General features: G+C 40.8%; 1 protein-coding gene and 1 long non-coding RNA gene across 3 annotated transcripts in view; both read left to right on the top strand.

The window, feature by feature from the left end:
* LOC125386272 overlaps positions 1–19,591 on the top strand; it is a 336,686-nt gene that overhangs the window by 74,967 nt on the left and 242,128 nt on the right. The window lies entirely within an intron of this gene.
* The window catches only part of LOC100643908 (protein lozenge), a 44,446-nt gene continuing 43,560 nt past the window's right edge, over positions 18,706–19,591 (top strand). For both annotated transcript variants that reach the window (XM_048411787.1, XM_048411785.1), the window contains exon 1: positions 18,706–18,881. The gene's annotated coding sequence lies outside the window, so the exon portion shown is untranslated. The remainder of the gene's footprint in view (positions 18,882–19,591) is intronic.

The following is a 19,591-nucleotide window of genomic DNA, read 5'->3' as shown; positions in this document are numbered from 1 at the left end:
ACGAGTTAACATCTTCTTTTAAAAAATTCCCCCTGCTTTTGCTTTCCACGTGCAAGTGAAAATTTCGATGGGTCAGCTCTCAGGAAGCGACGCGTGTTTTTGAGATCTCGATACGTGCGTGCATGTCCTATGATCGATGCCCCGAGCTATTATTACTTGCAGCCCCTTACGTAGCATTGTTACAAACCCCACACAGGCCTGGTCGAGGGACACGGGGCAAAACGGGAGAATGATGCGTGTGGAAAATCGGCGCTACGTGACAAATCGTAATTGAACAATTTTAGTTTGACACGCGTGATGATTGGACACCGTCGAACCTTGGATCACGACCATCGACGTTCACGAGCATTCGTTGTTTCTTAATAAAGCGACATCCGAGGCTATGCGATAGGTATCGTCTCTGTGGATGCCTGTTAATTGAAGGGGTGGTAATCCGTAATTGATGGAGGGTTGACTTTCGATTAGCTCGAGGAAGGAATTTAGAGTCAAGATATTGGAAACCTTCGATTTCTACTTGTAACCTTATGCACATACGTACACATACATACATAATTGACTGTTATCTTTATTTCAATCTCAGTGTTTGTTAGTGGGAATATTGAGTTGCATGTAGACCCTCATTCGTTAAGTATTGCATGAAACGAATAAAGGCGTAATTAATGGTAAAAGAGAAATAGAATAATAGCGATATCTTTCGGAACGTCTCCGAATTTTCATAAAATTTTCTTTTTTAAATAATTCTTCCAATTCTTCAACCACCCAGTCGTATATTTAAAACTTACGCGGAGATCTTTGTAACTCAAGACGTCAAGCAATAAGGTTTTAATAACGATTTTATTGCAGCATCTTTTAACGTTCAATACGTATAATTGTACCAAATTTCTTTTTCCTTTAACGAAACATTTTGGGCGTTACATTATGTAATATCATTAATATTTCTTTCCTTAACTTGTCGAAGATACACAGTGGTCATATAAACGGTAACATTACTTAGGAATTTCTCATTTCCATATACTTACTAAAAAAAAAATTCCTTCTTTTATCCTGTATCCTGTATCCTGATGTAGATATGTTATTTTTGCTGTAAGTGTATGTACATCCTAAGAAAAATTATAAGCAATATCATTAGCGTCTACCCTCCGGCGCGCAGCTCTCAGCGTTTCTAAATTACGAAACAGCGACATAAACTAGCGAGTAAACGTTGTTCGCACTTCTGGCGAACGTTTAGGAGCCACCCCATAACGAAATGACCGTCGAAGACAATGTAATTCGGGACGCGGCTCATCAAACTCGGATGAGACAGTCTTGGAATCTCCGACACTATTACCTCATTAATGGTCCTTCCTTCCATCGCTTCCGACGATGTAGTAACCCTTCGTCGGCCCGTCACCCCTTTAAGTTCTACTGCTAAGTCCTAAGTAAGGTCACCAAGCAATTTCCGGTAGCCATCTTGGCTAACGTCCGCTCCTGTATTTCCTGAACGTGTCTGTAGAATTCGTGGCACATTCCCCTTTGGGCCACCGGTGATTCCTGAATTCGAAAGGATCGCTGTAAGGGATGATTCGGTAAAAATCGTACGTCGGTCTTTCCTTTTCTTGATAGTGCTTAACAATTGTAATATTGTAGAAAGATGTAGGTATCCCGTCTGTAAAACTAGCTCTTTTCTTACATTACATTCTTTCCCCTTTTAATATCGCTTTGTAGATTCATTTGTAAAAATGACCTGATTACTCCATCTCTAAAGTTAAGCATTTTTCTTGCCTTTTTAAAGCTTTATTTTACGTGTAATTAGGCTTCCTTTCAAGTAATATCGTTCGTACCAATACATTACCGATTGTCGTTTTTCTCATTGTAAGTATTTCGTTGAAACGACCAGAAACAAAAATACAATAGTTGTGTCAACTATACTGCATATTATTAAATAATGGAAACAATACATTGCATATTTCGGTAGTAACGAAAGCGTTGAGTTTCCTAAAAAGGTGGTATGTTATGAAATTATCTTTCATTTCAGATATATTTTGCTTAAAATTCTATAAGCTCTTTAAACTCATTATACTTTCTCAAGTATGACATTTTGTCCCACAGTGTAACTATGTCAATGCGGAAAAAACTAGTATATATTTTATAAATTGCGAAGACGGTATTTTTATTTATACGTTGCTATATCATTCCGTAATTTAGAGAAAGGCAGGGACGAAATCTCGGAAATGACTAACTAAGTTTCTCGAAGAGAAATTAAAAAATTACGTGATAATTTATTACATAACATTCGGTAATTCCCCATTTTTGGCGGAATTGCCAGTTTGCCTAGAGAAATATCAATGAAATCGGCATGTCGTGCTGCTAATAGACTCGAACGGTGAAAGAGAAGAGAAAAAAATGGGAACACGACCAATAGAATTAATTGAATATCGGAGCAAATATTAATTAATTACATTCATTCGGGTGAAACGGGCTTGGCCGGAGGCAATCACAGCTTGAAAGACACCGAAAAAAAAGGGGGTGATAAAAGGGCGGACAGGGGGCGGAGAAGAGGGAGGGAGGGGCGAATGAAATCGGGGGCATGGGTAAAAATTCGCGATCGAACTTGCGCGGCCTCGAGCGGCGAATGGTGTTTTTCGCAAAAAGTAATGACGGTAGAGACGATAATAATCCGTTTAATTGGCGCACCGACCAAATCCAGGCACAATGGGATTAATTTGAACCAACAGCACTGTTCGCAGCAGTGGCCGCGCCTCTCCACCACGCATGATTTATTTTATTAGAGTAGCTGCGCTTCAATCAAACAGGCTGGCCATCATTAGAATCGCAAAATGCGCCGTTCCAGAGACACTAATGAGACACGGATTAGCGGTCGCGGATTTCACTGAAAAAAAAAGAGAGAAAGAACAAAAAAGAGAGGAGAAGGAAAATATCCTCTCACAGTTCGATGATGGAACGAGGAAATTGTACTTGTTTCCTCTTCCCTTTTGTTTTCCTTCTCTTTTCTCTCTTTTTTTTAAGTTCCATTATTAAAGGATGAAAATAGAGGAAATTGCGTGGACTTTCGGAAAATCTGTAAAATTAACTTTATACGGGAAATCGTGATTCGAGGTTCGATTATCTTATGGATCGTTTGTTCCTTTGCCGATCGATCGATGCGAGTTTAAATACAGTTGATTTCGAAGCGATGGATTTTAGCGTAGATTCTCAGGCGAGGACTTTTGAGCGTACGCGAATGTTAATTCCATTTTAAAGCTCGTCTCCCTATACGGATCGAAACTACCTTCTAAGACCGATGCATATTTCATGGTATTACGTAGCCTTTATAGGAACCTTGAGCCTGAAGACTCGCTTGATTTATAATTTAACGCCTGACTCTTCTTCTGGACTAATATCGATTGTCTAGCGATGCTTTAACAAGCATCGTGATACATGAAACTATCCCTTTCTCTTTGTTGTTTTATCCTTTCATCTTTCGTTACTCCAACGATCTCTTGGAACAATTTTCTCATGTTGATGTTCAAGCTTTTTGTTAACATAACATCTAAACACGCGTATTCATTAAACAGAACCCTATCAGTACATGAAAGAATTACTTACACTATATACTGTTCAAAGTTATGTAGACACTCGCTTACTTTTGACAAAATGTAATATTGTTTCAAAAATACAAACGGAAAGATCGAGGATGTTTTATACTTATGACACGATCGGATTTATCTTCCAGAGTTAATTACAAAATTCCTATTCGTAAATATAAAAAATTATGGAGCAGTTTTATCATCTAACGAGTTCATTATTCGTTCAAATGTCTAACTATAGTCATAACATAGATGGAGAAAATTCTTCCAAATTAACAGCAGTAACATGTAAAATTAGTCAACACTTTGACAAATTGTATATCTAATTTCAATATATCCACCGATAAGATTTCAAAAAAATAATTTATATTTATACCCATACGTAGGTTTCAGAAGAAGATTCCATACGGAACCAATGTTCGATAGTAAACATCAGTTGAGATTTTTAGTTTGCCATTATCCCATTTACATCTTTATGATTTATTGTTATCATAAAAGTGGATACACATACAAGGTGTCCACATACATACGAGCAGCAATGTACGAATAAACGACGGAAGCTTACAGAAAATCATCTTACAGCTTCCACGTTTGGTAGTAGGAGAATCGAGATCACCATTGCTTCAATACCTTTCTCCATTCAACAAACTCTCCTTTCCTTCTTCCATTCGAATGTACCCTCGGCAAACAATCCACACAAGGCTTCACCCTCTCTAATTCCTTAAGCATCAACTTTCACCCTACAAGCCGCGGAACGCAAACACGACGAATCCGTACCATGGATTCTTACCTCGGCACAAAATTCTGACTGCTCGACAAACATGTACAACCTAGTAGCCTCATTGTACGCTACTCTTGGGAGAAGAAAAGAGGAAGAATCACGTGAAAAGGATGACAAAAACAGTCGTGACAGGATTACGAGAACGAAGAAGTCTCTGAAACGATTACGAGAGAAGGAAGAAGATAGACTGTCAGAGAGTGGCAAACATTTATCGAACGTTAGTCTCGTGGCAGGAAAATCGTTCACGTCTCTGTGGTGCACAGGCTGCTTCATGGTGCCCCGCAGATAAACGTTTGTGTGTGCAAACATAACCAGAGGGGTAGACGCGGTAACCCCCGTGTCTCGTTGGGCAAAAAAAAATTTATTCCCATGACATACCTCGACGCGGTCTTTGTGCTTTCTGACGTGTTAATCGTATAGGCCGTGCACCAGGGATGAATCGTCTATCGGGGATGAATCGTCTATCGGGGACGAATTATCCGGGCTGGAAGGAGGAAAAAAGAGAAGAGGAGCAGATGCGTGTGTCGTCTGGCAGAGTCCCCAGAACACACTCGTGGCCATTCGCTCGAAAATTCTCTTCTCGGCACACTCTTCTTCAAACTTTTCCCCTTCCTATACCGCGTCAAGTTCGTTGGGATTTTTGAAAAATTTCCTCTCGTTGGCATGTTGACCTTGAAGAAGGAATTTTGGCGAATATAGCGTATAGAAAGAAATTATAGTCATCTTTGATTACGTGTAACGAATATGATCTATCGTTTAATGCGACACACGCTTTTTTCTTGATGTTCATATAGTCCATAGATCGCACGATAAAATATATGCTCATAGCTACTTCCATTGCGCAAAATTCGTTCATGCTGTATAGATGAGGAATATTGAACATTTTTACTGAATTTAAATCAATACTTACAATTAGAAGAACATTTATCATTGTCTTATTATCCTTCATAGTTCTTTGGAATAAGTCCCAAATATCAACCAAACCTCCAACCACTTTTTTATTAAGTTATTGTTCAAACATTACAATTGTAGACCTTTCGCATTTTACCAACCCTCAAATAAAGTTGCTACCCACAAACTTAATAACCCTTCAAAGTAACGTGTACACGTCAAATATCTTCGTGAATGAAATATCCGTTTAAACGATTGAAAGATTATTTTAATTCTTCTCGAAGAATCTAAAATTACTATTACACGGTCTATGAAAATTGTTTACCTGTAGCACATGAGAAATGTGCCTTATTACGTTTCCCTTTTGTTGATAGAGAACACAAAGTGTTTGTACGAAAGGGTTCGACATAACAGTGTTTAGTAACTCGAAAAACGATAATCCTCGAGGAAACTTCAGGAGATCAGGTGCAGTTGGCAAACGCACACGATAATCTGTTTGTCCAAACGTTCATGATCCTCTCCTTCGGTAGACACATCGGTGTAGGCGCGTTTACACGGCCCTCTGAAAACTAATTCCGCCTCTTTGAGGCTTCGAAGATAGTTTGGCGAAAGTTTAAGACGAGGTTGGCGTACGACCCTAAGGCAACGAAGTAGGTTCTCGAGGAGCAAAGGGAGAGAAACCCTCGAAGGTTGACCAGCGTGAGCCATCTGTCGTTACGAGGGTGAACCAGAGCCACGTGTATGTGTAGGGGTGGAACGAGGAGACACGTTTCCTGGAAGATGTATCACCGTGAGGGTGGAAACGTTGTAGAGGCGTTAAACGCTGCTGAGGGCTTTTATTTATTCGTCTAATTATTGCCGGATTCTACGAGTAGTTTATAGAAGTTAAGAACGATGAGTTTTTGTTTAATTGGTTGAGAGTTTCATCTGGCAGAATGACACGGTTAAAAACGAGGAATCTCCTCAATTTGCTGATTCGGGAATTTTATCGTATGAGGATTGAAAATGGTGAATACGAATGGAGTCATGGAGTTCGAAAGTTGCATCTTTTAGCGATTGAAAATGATGAATTTTTTTGTCTATTCGTTGAAGAATTTTTTGTTAAATTAATAGAGAATTTCCTTTAGCAATCGGAAGTTTATGAGCATCATGTCTTATATTTCTTGCAGTGCTGCGTACTCGCTAAATTATTGTACTGTTGTATTCGCTGACTATTATCTTAATCGTCTATCTAAAGGCACAAAACTTGAGATAAGTTAGTGAAAAACGAGTTTTATTGGAACATTTTAGGTAATTTCTTTTAGGAGTGGATATTATATCATATTTTGATACTATATTTTCTTCAAAACACGTATTTTTCTATGGAAAAACATTAAATACAAAATTCAACAAACGAAAACTGCATCACGTAAAGAAAGATTGTAGTTGTAGACTAGAAAATACTCTTTAATTTCAATGCCATTCAACCGAACTTTCATCCATGGTATCAATTAAAGGTTAATCGAGAAGATTTGATAATGTTTTATATTATAGGATAGTGTGTAATGCTAATAATAATTATTGCACTACGTAGTTTTAAAGATATGTACTCGGTTATCTGGAGTTATCAAGCAGTATTTACGAGTATCTCTCGAACATTTCGAGTATTTAACAGCGATGTTTTTTTGTGACTTCTGCACTGTACGAGCGTTTCAACAAAGTTATATTAACTTTAAATATATTTTGCGTGTTGTCCTTGATATTCAACCTACATAGATATGATACACAACCTACATATAGATACAATTCACTACGAACCAGAGCTATAAAATAGGAAAGGACATAATCCTCTACCCCGATCTGGTAATACCCTTATTTTTTCTCTTACCTTCATTTAACTGCTTCGAACTCATAAATCTAACCAAAACATAAATGCAGTATAATGCAATATTAACCATATAGTTCGCATTTCTAAATCAACCTCAGTCTCACTCGAACGAAACCGAAAGCAGAATAGCTGACTACAAGACCGCAATATTCACCATAAACTATAGACAGAATCAACTCCTGATCTTACTGTGATCTTACTTGACTGCAGATCCAGCACTCGTACGTTGCAAAAATACGTTACACTTATCAACCTCTCTTCAACCAAAAGAAAACAAAAAAAAAAAGAAATAACGGAAAAGCAATTTGCAATTGGACAAGGAAAACTTGGGAAAATTTTTACGGGATAGATAACCACATGGTACGATGTTTTATTGATCAATGGTCACTGGCAGGTACTTAGAAATGAAAAATAACAGCACTAGGGAGATAAAGAATAGAGAATAAACATAGAGAAGAGAGAAATAGCACTAGAGAATAAACAGAGAAGCGAACAGGAAAAATGCAGAAAATTTTTTGGGGATCGTAAACCGCATGGTACATAGTTTTCTTGATTTACGGGCTAAGTATTGACAGGCGTCTGGAATTTGGGAATAACGGAAATAGAAAAAAGGAAAAGCCAGGCAAGTAGGAAAAATTGCGAAAATTTGTTGAGGATTGAAAACCACGTGGTACAGTGTTTTCTTGATTCACGATGAAGTATCTGACAGGCATCTAGAAATTCGGAATAACGATACGACGGCTACTTCAAAGTCGCGATCGTTCTCGCGGAAGTGAGAGCACTCGAAATCCCTAAACATCTGTCAGGTATCACTCCCCCTAGTGAGCCAGTGTCCGCGTTAAATCAGGTGAACGAATCACACAAAGAACGATCCGTACCTCCTCTCGAGGACATCATCGTCCAAGTGCAACACCGCGGAAGTCTTTCTCCACATTTTCTCTTTTTCTTTTCTTTTTTCTTTTCGACCCCTGGCGTCCTGGCTTTTCTTCCGTTCTATACTCACGTGTCGTTTTTCCATGAATCTCGTACCTACGGTGAGGATAAAAAATTGCTTTCTGGGATATGATAGGTAATACGAGAATGTGCGTTTGCGATAGAGAAAGTTGCATCGTGCGAGGTTTTATTGATTATTATTTTTAGAATGCATGTAATGGAAAGTTTTTCAAATATTTTTGGGTCGTGCATGGCACTGGATTTTAGAGAAAAATGGAGATTCGAAAATATAGGTTTCTTAATATTTAATACTGTTAGCCGCTGCAACATGGAACTCTTGCATTTTTGTATGCTTTCTATATACTTTTAGTGTTTAAGTAGTAGATTACTGTTAAACGATTCATCATCTTTAGGTATTAAAATAAATTCATGATTTTACATACTTTGACGCTATTATTAATTATCTTTGATGTCAACAATATTTGAAAATTCTTCCAATCTTACAATTTGCAATAACTGTTACAGTTTTAACTTTCTCATGAAAATATCCCTTATTATATCGAAGAAGTGACACAGTTCTAGATATATACACAAAATTTCCAGACAGGAAATCTCATTTACTGGCTTCCATGGGCCTCAGTACAAAGACAGAGAGCCGCAAGCGAGGTTATAGCGATAACAGAACAGTAGCATTCGAACGTTCCAAGCATGCTCTTCCAATTTTGCCATTTTTAACACAACTTTATCGTCACAATTTTAGTTCACCTGTAAAGTTATCTTCTATGTACACAATCTGCCATATGTCCAGAAAATGACAAAGTTGTTGATTTCTATACAAAATTCCCAAATACGAAATCTCATTTATCAGCATCCATTGGCTCCATGCAAAGACAGAGAGTCGCAGGCAAGGGGTCGCGGGTCCTAATTGGTAGTCACGGCTCGTCCCTAGCTATCGGCATTCTCGTACAACAGCACCGCCGCGTAAACCGGTAATTCTATTGCGTATGAATCGCGAATGCCTGGACCTGGCCTCCACGGTGCGCGTGTTGCAGCTGCATCGTCCTTTCTCTCGCAAAGCCCGTGGTAGGCCCCCTTCTCGTCGGAAGTTATATCGAGTAATCAGCGGCGCATTGTTTTACGAGCCGGTGAATCGGAACGACGATTGAAACGGCGATCACGACGCGCAATGGTCAACCGGACTAATCTGTCGGCCATAGAGAAATCGGTCTGGTTTGGAGAGGTTTTTTTTCCCAAGCTACGACCACCGGCCTCCAAGTGGCTGGCCACCGGCCAAATCGGCGAAACTTTTTTCCGCCTCTCGAAAATTCTGCCCTGTTTGAAAAATGTTTCATCGCGGAAAAGGGGTTGGAGAGAGAGAAAGAGAGAGAGTTCACCTCCCCTCTTGCTGGGTGACTTTTTCGGACTGACGACGAGCCAGCCTGAACACCCTTCAACAGGTGGTGTTTAAGTTTCTGGAATTTAATAAGCCGACCCCCAGCCGAAACAGTTCACGTTCCTCGCCTGCGTTTGTCTCTCCTCTTTTTGCTTCCTGGATTTTAGTTGGTCCTTGGATCCACGATGGGGAGGGCTTTAAGGTTATATTGACTGGAAAGTTGGTGATCTCCGAGCTTGGTTGAAGACGAGGTGGAATACATTATCACGATTCAAGCCTCTGAGTGACAATTAGATTGTTGTTCGTGTGATTGTGGGAAGTTGAAACGTATGGAGATATATATTGTAGAATGCATATAACGCGCAGATGTGTACGAAATATTCAAACTAAGTACTTGTTACAATATTTAAAGAGGGAAAGAAATGATCCATTTCCAACTATGTTTATTTTATGTTCAAAGAGATATGAATTTGCATACAATTTACATGTTGAGAGTAACATGGAAGGAGCTACTTAGCCAATAGATGTGATAAAATCTCAGACGCTAGAAATACGATCACGAAAGGATCATGCTTAAAATATTATCATAATCCCAAACAAGCAACATAAAAAATATACTCATAACCATTAGAGGTCATTTTGATTTTTATTTCTATTATTATTATATTTAATATAAATATTAAAATAATAACAGTTTCTCCTACCTCTTTAAAATTCGAACAATTCTTCTTCGCTAATCAATCGATGCACAACTAAATAATTGAAAAATCGAAAGTAAAAAGCAAAAAAAGAAATTGGTTCTCGGTAATTAGTGTTTTCATTGATCTCCAGGTTCTAGCGTGGTAAATCGCGGTGGTTCGTACGTCGCAATAATAGTCACCAGGCAGTGAATTATTTTATTTCATTTTACTTTGCGGCCATCGTTTGTTTATTGGCCGCGACTCGCATCGATATTTACGCGAGAAATCGTAGCCAGTAGCGTGTACAGTGGACGCGCGCGTTGCTTGGTAAAACGCGCGTCGTGTCGAGTCGTCGGATCACTTTGAGGATATTTGTCGGATCGTTGGCCAGACAGCGGTCCGTCTCGCCGTTGATTAGCGGTCGAATCAGTCGTAATTGTCTGTAACCGAAACAGAATTATCGATCGGTCTCCCTTTCGACCCCGAACCGCCCCCGCAAACGCTTCCTGCAAGTCGCGCGTCCCTGCGGTGTTGGCTGATAAAAAAGTCATTAAATCCTTGCCGCAATTATACCGGAAAATATACGCGTCCTCTGGTCATCCAGTTTTTCCTCGCCTCACTCAAACACTAGTTAACACATTTCGTACTGGTTACAGAAAAATACGTCTTTTATATTTTTGCGTCGATAGGATACAGGTATATTGATATTTTAATAATTTTTATAAATTATTGTTCCTAGACTGTAGATTTTTATGCATCTATAGATCACCTTTTTATACTCTTATTGGTGTGTTAATATTATAGTCATATATATATATATATATATATATATTGATTACAGATATTTATATAATTACAGTGGTTAGAAAAAGTATAGGTAAGCCATCGTGTTTACTATGGCATTTACGCGTTAATTAATTAGGTCCGAGTGTATTACACTTTGTATCATTTAGTAGTATGTTTGCATGGCTGTAAAAATTTGATACTATAAAAATCAAACGTTGAATCTGTGAAAAAATGCTGAACGCTTAATTGGAAAATAAGCCAATAAGCCAATAAGCCAATATGTTTTGTAGTCACTTTATAGGGTATTTAAAGACACAGAAATGTATAGAATGCATTGCACATAATATACAAAAATACATAGACAAAGTTACATATTTCGGCCTGGTTATGTAAAAATACATTGTTTTAATGTTATCAGTTTTCTGTGTTTATGTGATATTGATGTATTGATATCATTTCTTTACAGTGTAATTCTTGAACTATGGGTTTCATGCGCTTATGGGAAATTTGAAGGCGTAGAAATGCATAAACTACACGTAGTCTAATGTACAGTAAGTGGTCGTTATAATATTTACTAGTGAAACAAATCTCTGTACAAGTTACATTTTTTAGTCCTGTTTGTAAAAATATAAATTTGCATGAATATCCGCAGTTTAAAATATACGAATTTTATATATAAAAAAAGTCGTATTTTTACGTGAAATGAGTTAAAATCTGGGGTATAACGTAATTTAGTGGAGTGGATGTCAATCTTTTGTTCTTTAAAATAGTGTAAAAGGGTGATAGAGGATTACTATGAAATGTTATTTTTATTCTTTAGTGATTCCGTAAAAAAGTTTCAGTAGACAAGCTTCAAAAATAAACGAAAGGAAAAGTCACGAAAAGCTCTTGACGTTATGGAATATTTAAGACAATTATTAATGTCTATTTCCTATGAGAAATAATTTCAATTATCGATAATAGCACCTATTACTGGAAGTATCTTCCTTATATCAGGTACTGAAAATTGGAAATTTAAATCGGTTATTGGAAATTCTTCATCATTATATTACACACAAAGTTAATTACACATCAAAGTTAATCATATGCGTTATTTCCTCAGCCTGCTGCGTTCTTTGGACCCTTTCAGATCTGGTACTAACTGCTAACAGATTTCTTAAGATTTCTTAGAGCTATCTATACACGATTCTCTGTCTCAACTGCATGTTAAAACATTCCAAATTCGTCCGTTTGAAATAGGACTGCCAATTAGACGTAGGAGTTCGCAACAAGGTTCAAAGTGTAACAAATCAGATCAGAAATTCAACTATGCTATCATCCCTTAAATCACCTTAGAAACTTAGAGACTTAGAGACTTGGAAATTACCTGAAACAGGTCCCTCCTTCTTCATCACTCAGTCTCTCCTCAGCATCCCCGTGTAACCCGAAAGAAGGCCACCCTAGTTGGCAGGTGGGAAACACAGCGCGGAAACACGCGAGCGCCTCGACAATTCATTTAGTATCGGTCCGTGGAAACTTTATAATCACCCTGTACAGAGTCGCGGAGAGGCATCGCGAGAGGGTAGTTGGTGCCCGGAGGGTTGGTCGACGGTTTCAGCGCGAGGGAGCGGACCGGCGATAGCAGGGGGAGGGGGGTGTACTGGTCTGACCAGGGGCGGTGGGGACGGACACATATACCTACCCGTGTTAGCAACCCCATTGATCTGGCGGTGGACGCGGCAAAAACGAGCTCGAATAGAGGAAGGGTTGGGGGTTGGCGAACCGTGTGGGTGTGCTGGTGGGAGGTGGTCAGTACCAAGGGATGAGGACGAGGTGGTCGAGAGTGGGTGGCGGTTGAAAATTTGCGGAGTGCCGAGCTGCACTGCCAGAGTAACCTCTTCTCTTTCTAGTCCTCTTCATCCCTCGTTTCTCTATCTCTCTCTCCCTCTCTCTTGGTCGGACCAGCAGACCGGGTACCCTCTCGTTCCTCTTTATCTCTTTATATCTGGCCACGTCTCACCGTCTCTCTCTTCTTCCCTGGCTGCCACGCTCGCTGCCCGTTTCACTCTTTGGACGCGAAGCTTTCGTTGGTCGTAGCCAGTGTGGCGGATCAGTGTGCCGCGTTACGGGTAACTATACCCATCTACTACTACTCTCTCTCTCTCTCTCTCTCTCTCTCCCCCCTCTCTCTTCATTTTACTCTCTCTCTCTCTTTACGTATACACGCTCCCGTGGACGCTATGGACACAGGCCCCGTATGCACGCTCACACACGTCGCTTTTGGGGGGGAAGCGTACGTAGCACAGGCCGACTGCAGCCTGGTGGAAACTGGTGCGGAGTGGCAACGGTGAAAACGCGGCCTACCCATTCGTCCTGTCGAGATTCGGTCGGTTTGTTGGCCCCGCGATATATGGATGGATTCTGCCAGCCTGTACTTGTACTCTCTTGCTCTCTTCCCACACACGCGGCAGCACACCCTCGTCCGCTCTGTCTCTTCTCTCTTCGCTCGTGTCCGCCACGATATCAGCCTGGAGAGACTATCTATTTCACTGGGTTAGCGTTACGCTCTACGGGAGTGTATGCACCTTCTCACTCTCTCTTTGGTCATCTCCGAGAGGATGAACAGACGCGATCTCGTGCGTTGCTGCTTCACTTGCTAAATGTCGGGAGGTGTGCGGATCCATGGTCGCTTCGACCACCCGTTAAATGGATTCTCGATCGTTCGGCGAACTTTGATCACGCCGAATTTCAGCCAGTCCCGGCACTATTGAAAGGCAGGAAGAATTTGGATCGGTGTACATTGTGGATGCTCCTGGAATCTAGGGGAAAGTTGAGGTGGACGAGACAGGACAAAGTTTAATTGCTTTACCTTACCTTGCACAGGAGCTTACACTCATTATACAGGATCGGAACTTTGCGTTGTCATAGCGTTAAAATTGTAGCGTTAGATTAGAATTTGAAATAAATTCAAGAGTGATTTTGTTTATCGTCCTTGGCCTCTTCTTTATATCATTTTGATTTTCTTTTACGTTCTTTTATATTCGCGTATACGACCTTCACATAGTAGAAGATTTCAGACACTTGTTGCTAAGGAAGTAATAATAATTCCAACGAGAAAGAGAAATAGCGTTTATTGCTGATGCTTCCGAAAGGATGCGCGAAATGAGCGGAATATTTCAGCCACTGATAAACAGGGAAACTCGCGACGTGAGTGACACAGGGGAATTCTAAAATGGAGCGAGTTTCTAAATTTTTGTTCTCTCTCGCGTTCCAGGCTGCACCAATGGTTATCACCTCCTTTCGATTAAGTCTCGTAATTCTCGTATCTCGCTCGCTGTAAAATGAAATATTAATTTTCACTCGTTACGGGAGTATTTCGCGCAACGAGCAGCTCACAAAAGGAACGCGTGTAAATTTTTAATGGCTCGTCAAAAAATTCCTCTAGCCCCCTGAGTCGTACATGAAAAATTTCCAGCAAATATCCAGTACCTCCTCCTCGTATATCAAAAGTTATTCGCGTTTAATTTCCCGTATCGGTGTTTAACAATGAACGCGTTATTCGTCGTTAAAGAGCGTTCCACGATCGGGGGGTGCGGGTCTCGACTCGCGAAGAAAATCGAATCGCCCCTTCATTATCCCTCAATTTCATCCACGCAAATGTGGCGGTGGAACGAGACGCGCGCGGTTGGACGAACGAGAAGGACGAGGAAGAGGGCGGCGAAGGAAAATCAGCCGGATTGAAAAACTGATGGAATCGACTGGTGTCCATCGGCTGGTGGTGCGTTGGTCTGGGACACAGAGGCGAAAGGGAGCGAGAGAGCAGGAATTAGCCGAACGAAGACGGATAGAAAGGACACGGGCTTGGTCGGTCGTATTATAAAAATCCACAAAATAACCGACGCGGTGGCCATTAGCGATGCTCTTTTAACCCTCGCCATTCAGTCTCGCCCTCGTGATGCGTGTAAATTTTCCAGCGGTGGTCGCTCTCTGGCTACATTTTTCGTCGAGTGCCACTGTGTGTATTGCGGACCCATAGCAACCTCCTACCCCTCGGCGAGCCGCGCGCACACCCCTCACCCATCCAAAGGGCCCCCCTCGAATCACCCTCCCGGTGGTAATCCGACTGGCTAGCCACTCGCGCCAACAAATACCCTCACCTTCGGCCACCCACTGCCACCACTACTGCCTCACCCCCTTTCGTGCGCTGGCTACCCCCTTCCCGCTCTTGCTAGCTAGCTGACCAACCCTCTCGCTTCAACCCCCGCGAACTCCCATGCCTCGACCACCCATACCCCTCTCTCTCTCTGCCGCTGCTGCTGGCTCTACACACTCCACTCTCGGCTTGCACACATCGTGGACGCGACTCATCCCATCCGTGACCCAACCCGCGGTACACTCTCTGGTGAACCACCCCCGACACCCCGAACACCGCGAAATGCGCGCCGTTGGCCTCGTACACGGGCCACCACACGTCGACGGGAAAATTTTTCACGGCTACTTCCGCCTCTCCAGAGAAGGCCAGCGCCGCTAGATCGACCGGGATCCCGCGATCCGACGATCAACCTAACCCACTCTCTTTCTCTCTCTCTCTCTCTCTCTCTCCCCCTCTCTCTATCTCACTCTATCTCTCTCCATCTCTCTTTTTCTCTCTCTGTCTTCCTTTCCCCCTGTCCCCCTGGTATTCGATGGCCTCTGCATCCAGCCAGAAACCAACCCCTCTCGCACACGATAGCCAGCCAGCGGGACACGATTTTCGTCGTAGCCTGTCTGACGTTGTTTGTTCGACGTCGTGCACGCTGTTTGCTGTTTTTTCCTGTTCTTTTGCTCTACCCGCCCCCGAACTGTCTCTCCTCCCGTTTCGAGATTGGTTCTCTTCCATTTTTCGACCTAGCCGGTTATGAATCGGGGATGAGAAGGGGAGTGGTTTATCGGTAATGACTGGCGATCAGTTCGTTGTGGAGATGTCGGTGTTCCATTTCTTTGGTATTTAGGGGCTTGAGCAATTTTGGGGTCTGGTAGGAATTTACGTTTTGTAACGTTGGCCTGGAATTAATTTAAAAACTTCATTTTTTCCTCGTTTCTATGTACTCGAGTATTTGTACAGATTGACCAGAGAAATTTTAAAACTATGAATTAGTTTACCTTAGTCATAAATTTTATTGCCTTAAGTTGCGCAACCATTGGTTACATCTCATCGGTTTGAAAGATCCTTTCTTAGGTACGTGAGAGATACAGTTTACTCAAGGAAAGTGTTAGATTAGGTAAACCTCTGTCAACTCCGTAAATTACCCAATTTTCAAATCAATTGTAATATTTCATCCATTTGAAGACTTCGTACCTCTTTTGTTTCTTCATTCGGAAAAATTACAAGTAAATAAGTAAGTAGTCGAAATTCCAGCGAATCACATACTTCAATTTCGAAAACAATTGCAACCCTTCATCGAATTCTCGTTGAACAATTCACAAAGTAAGTTTTATGGAATTGAAATTCATGCTGGAAAAGACAAACAAATTTTTCAGGCGCGAAAACACGTCAGGTCGTCCCTTAAATATCCGAATAGTATATCTCGCGATGTAGACGCGACCATAATGGGTTAAAGTCCATCGACGTGGTTGGCTACGTGACGAGCGCGAGCATTAACTAAAAACCGAACCGAGTGGTTCGCTCGGCGAACCCACGATGGAAACGATGGACGAGGTATGGCGGCCAGCGGTGAGACAAGGATACTAGAGGACCGTGACAGGTACTGCGTTGGACCTCGCTTTAATGTACAAACCAAGCACGGTGTGTACGTGTACACGAGACCGAGCGCACGCTGTTCGACGCTGGAAAATGCCGATCCACGTTCATCATCCCCTCGCAGCAGCCATCAATGATAGTCTGCCATAATTTCGCAGCCGGAGAAAGAGCCCTTAATTACATTTGTCACTTCAGCGTTTCTTGCGCCTCGATGGTAATTAATTTCGCGAATGGAAAATTACAATTTCGCTCGGGTTAAAGCTTTGGAGCTTCTATAGAAGCGTAAAGCAAAAGAGCACAACGTGAAGAATTTTTACTTTTAATCCTCCGATCCATAATATTGTCGCTTGGTAATATACCTGTATTTTAGCGTACTAATAGTACTTAAGTATACTTAATATAATACTTAATAATACTCGTGTAATATTTATTGGGTTTTGTATTTAAGTATATTCACACTACTGAGAGTATAATGAAAAACAATTTCCTGTTCTCTAATGGTGCATACTTGATGTCCAATTATTTAATTGTTTTCACAAAAATAAATATCGACGAACAATTTAGAAAAATGATTCATAAATCTATAGATAAATATTCAAGTACCAAATGTATACTCCAATCAGATAATTAAATTATTACTAAGTTTCTTCTTATTTCGTGATTATAAAGGAAATCCTTTAAACAGAGTTATAATTATCAATTTAAGCTAACGCCAGAAGGCTATAAGCAAAATTTCTAATTTATTCAATTTACTCGATTCACCAATTCGCTGTATAAATTTCGTTTTCAATACAATTTTTTAACTTTTATAACTATCCGTGTTGTACGCGTGTAAAAATTCGATAAAATTATAAAGGTGACAAGATATGTGGTTAAATTAGGGTGTCGAAAGATGAATTTTATCGATCATCCGCACTGCACTGTCTATCGAGGCCATTAATACTAAATTCCGGCCTCCGCAATCAACGCGTCGCATGAAACATGAATAAAAATGATGCGGTTCGACCGATTAATCGCCAGCAAGCCGCGGCAGTGGCCATAAATATAGGATACGCGAGCGGCGGATCATTCGTAGGCGGATAATTGGTTTTTTGTTTTCGTTCTAGTTCGGCCGAAATTAAAGTTTCATTTTGCTAAAGCGACAAACCGTACAACCGGGCAGAGAGGGAAGGCCGCGACGGAATTAGAGATGAATAGCTGTGACAGGGCGACTCGTTCACCAACGATAACACATTGCGGCGACGAGTTGGTTCGTTGGCGCCTGTATCACGGTTTACGTTTTGGTGGTCTTTACGGGTTCCATATCACACGGTTGTTTGTCTTCTCGTATCTAACAGTATCGCACAGCCACACTGTGCCGTGCCGCCGGAAAATTCTTGTTCAAAAAAGAACTATTCTCACAGTTCGATCTCCTTCGCCTTTATCTTTTATCGTAATGCATGTTTATGGAGATATACCGACGCTAGAATGTTTGTATTGGCATTGCTTCTGATATTCACGTCGTTCGTGAATGGTAGAGGACAAAGTGAAAAGTTAAAATTTCTTTGTATTTTTAGGATCAAATCCTCATATCAATCGCTAATAATTTTTGCGAGAAACTATTCCGCTTTCGCCAGAATCTACCGATAATCACTTGGTAAAGTATTTTCTTCGTCAATTAAAGTTACTTACGATTTAAAAAAATCAACGTCATTGTCTAGGAACCTTTCAGTTAACTTTCCGAATCTTTCGTTTTATTTTCTCCAGTATTTTATTACATTTCCTATTTTACTTTCTTCGTTTTATTTTCCCCTGTGGAGGAAATTATACTTTAACATAACTATATAATTAGAATTCCTTTCGAGTTTTTAATCCTCAAATTTTTCAACTATGTCCTAAACTACCGCACTGTACATTTTGTATTTCACAAAATGTACTCTTCATTCTCAATTCACAATATTCAGCACACTAACAGTTAAGCGACTTTTTCTAATACTGTTTTTTATTTTCTCAGATATCCAGAAAGAGGGACGGAACGCAAACCATAGAGAACCATTCACAACTTCAACAGTTAGTTAACTTTTCCGCTAATTTTTCTAATTTTACTTTTTTTCAGATATTCAGAAAGAGGGCAGGAACGTGAACGATACGGAACGATTGAGCGACGTTTAAAGAAAATGGCTGTAATTGACGGCGATGGGCTGCGTACGGGCGCAACGAAACCTCCTGCCAGTTCTCACGGGCAGCGACAGTTGTATCGGAAGGCAGCAACAAACTGCAGGCGAGGTATGTCGTATCGCGCTCCACCGACCGGTTAACCGGCAATTAGCCGATCTCGCTCGTAAATGTAAATTAGCGCCGGTGGGCCGAATCGGTGGCCGAAAAAAGAGTAAATTATCGCGGCAGCTGAGCGGATGCCCCTAACACGTAGCGAGGAACCGGCCTTTTACCCCGGCGGACGGCCACATGAACGATTATCCTGACGCTTCTAAAATACCGTTTCGTCGACGAGCAATTTAGATCACTCTACCGTGTCCAGGAAATTATTCGTAAACGTTTTGGTTTTTGGTACTGGTTTCGTTGTTACGTATGTTGAAGTTTGAAGAGCTTTGGAGAAATAATTTATCGTCTTCGAAGTGGTTAGATTCTGTCTGTTATCCTGAAAAATATCGTTTTCTACACCTTTGCAGCAGGTTATTCGTAAACGTGTTGATTTTTTTTAGATATTACTTTCATTGTTGTATGCCGTTAAATTTGGAGATGTTTGTAGGCTTTGTTTATCTTATCGATAATTACCCTGACGCTTCTAAAATACAGTTTGCCGTGTCGTGTCCAGGAAATTATTTGTAAACGGTTTTTGGTATTAATTTCATTGTTAGGTTTTATATATATTGTTGGGCTTGAAGAAATTCGTGGATATAATTTATTATCGTTAGTGTGATCAGATCCTATCGATTCTCAGGAGTTTTCTAAGATTTCGACTCAGGCGGAGCTGA

Source organism: Bombus terrestris, chromosome 14 (assembly GCF_910591885.1).
Source record: "Bombus terrestris chromosome 14, iyBomTerr1.2, whole genome shotgun sequence".
Classification (NCBI taxonomy): Eukaryota; Metazoa; Arthropoda; class Insecta; order Hymenoptera; family Apidae; genus Bombus; species Bombus terrestris.
The sequence above is the reverse complement of the archived record's forward strand: the minus strand, read 5'-3'. Positions and strand labels throughout refer to the sequence as shown.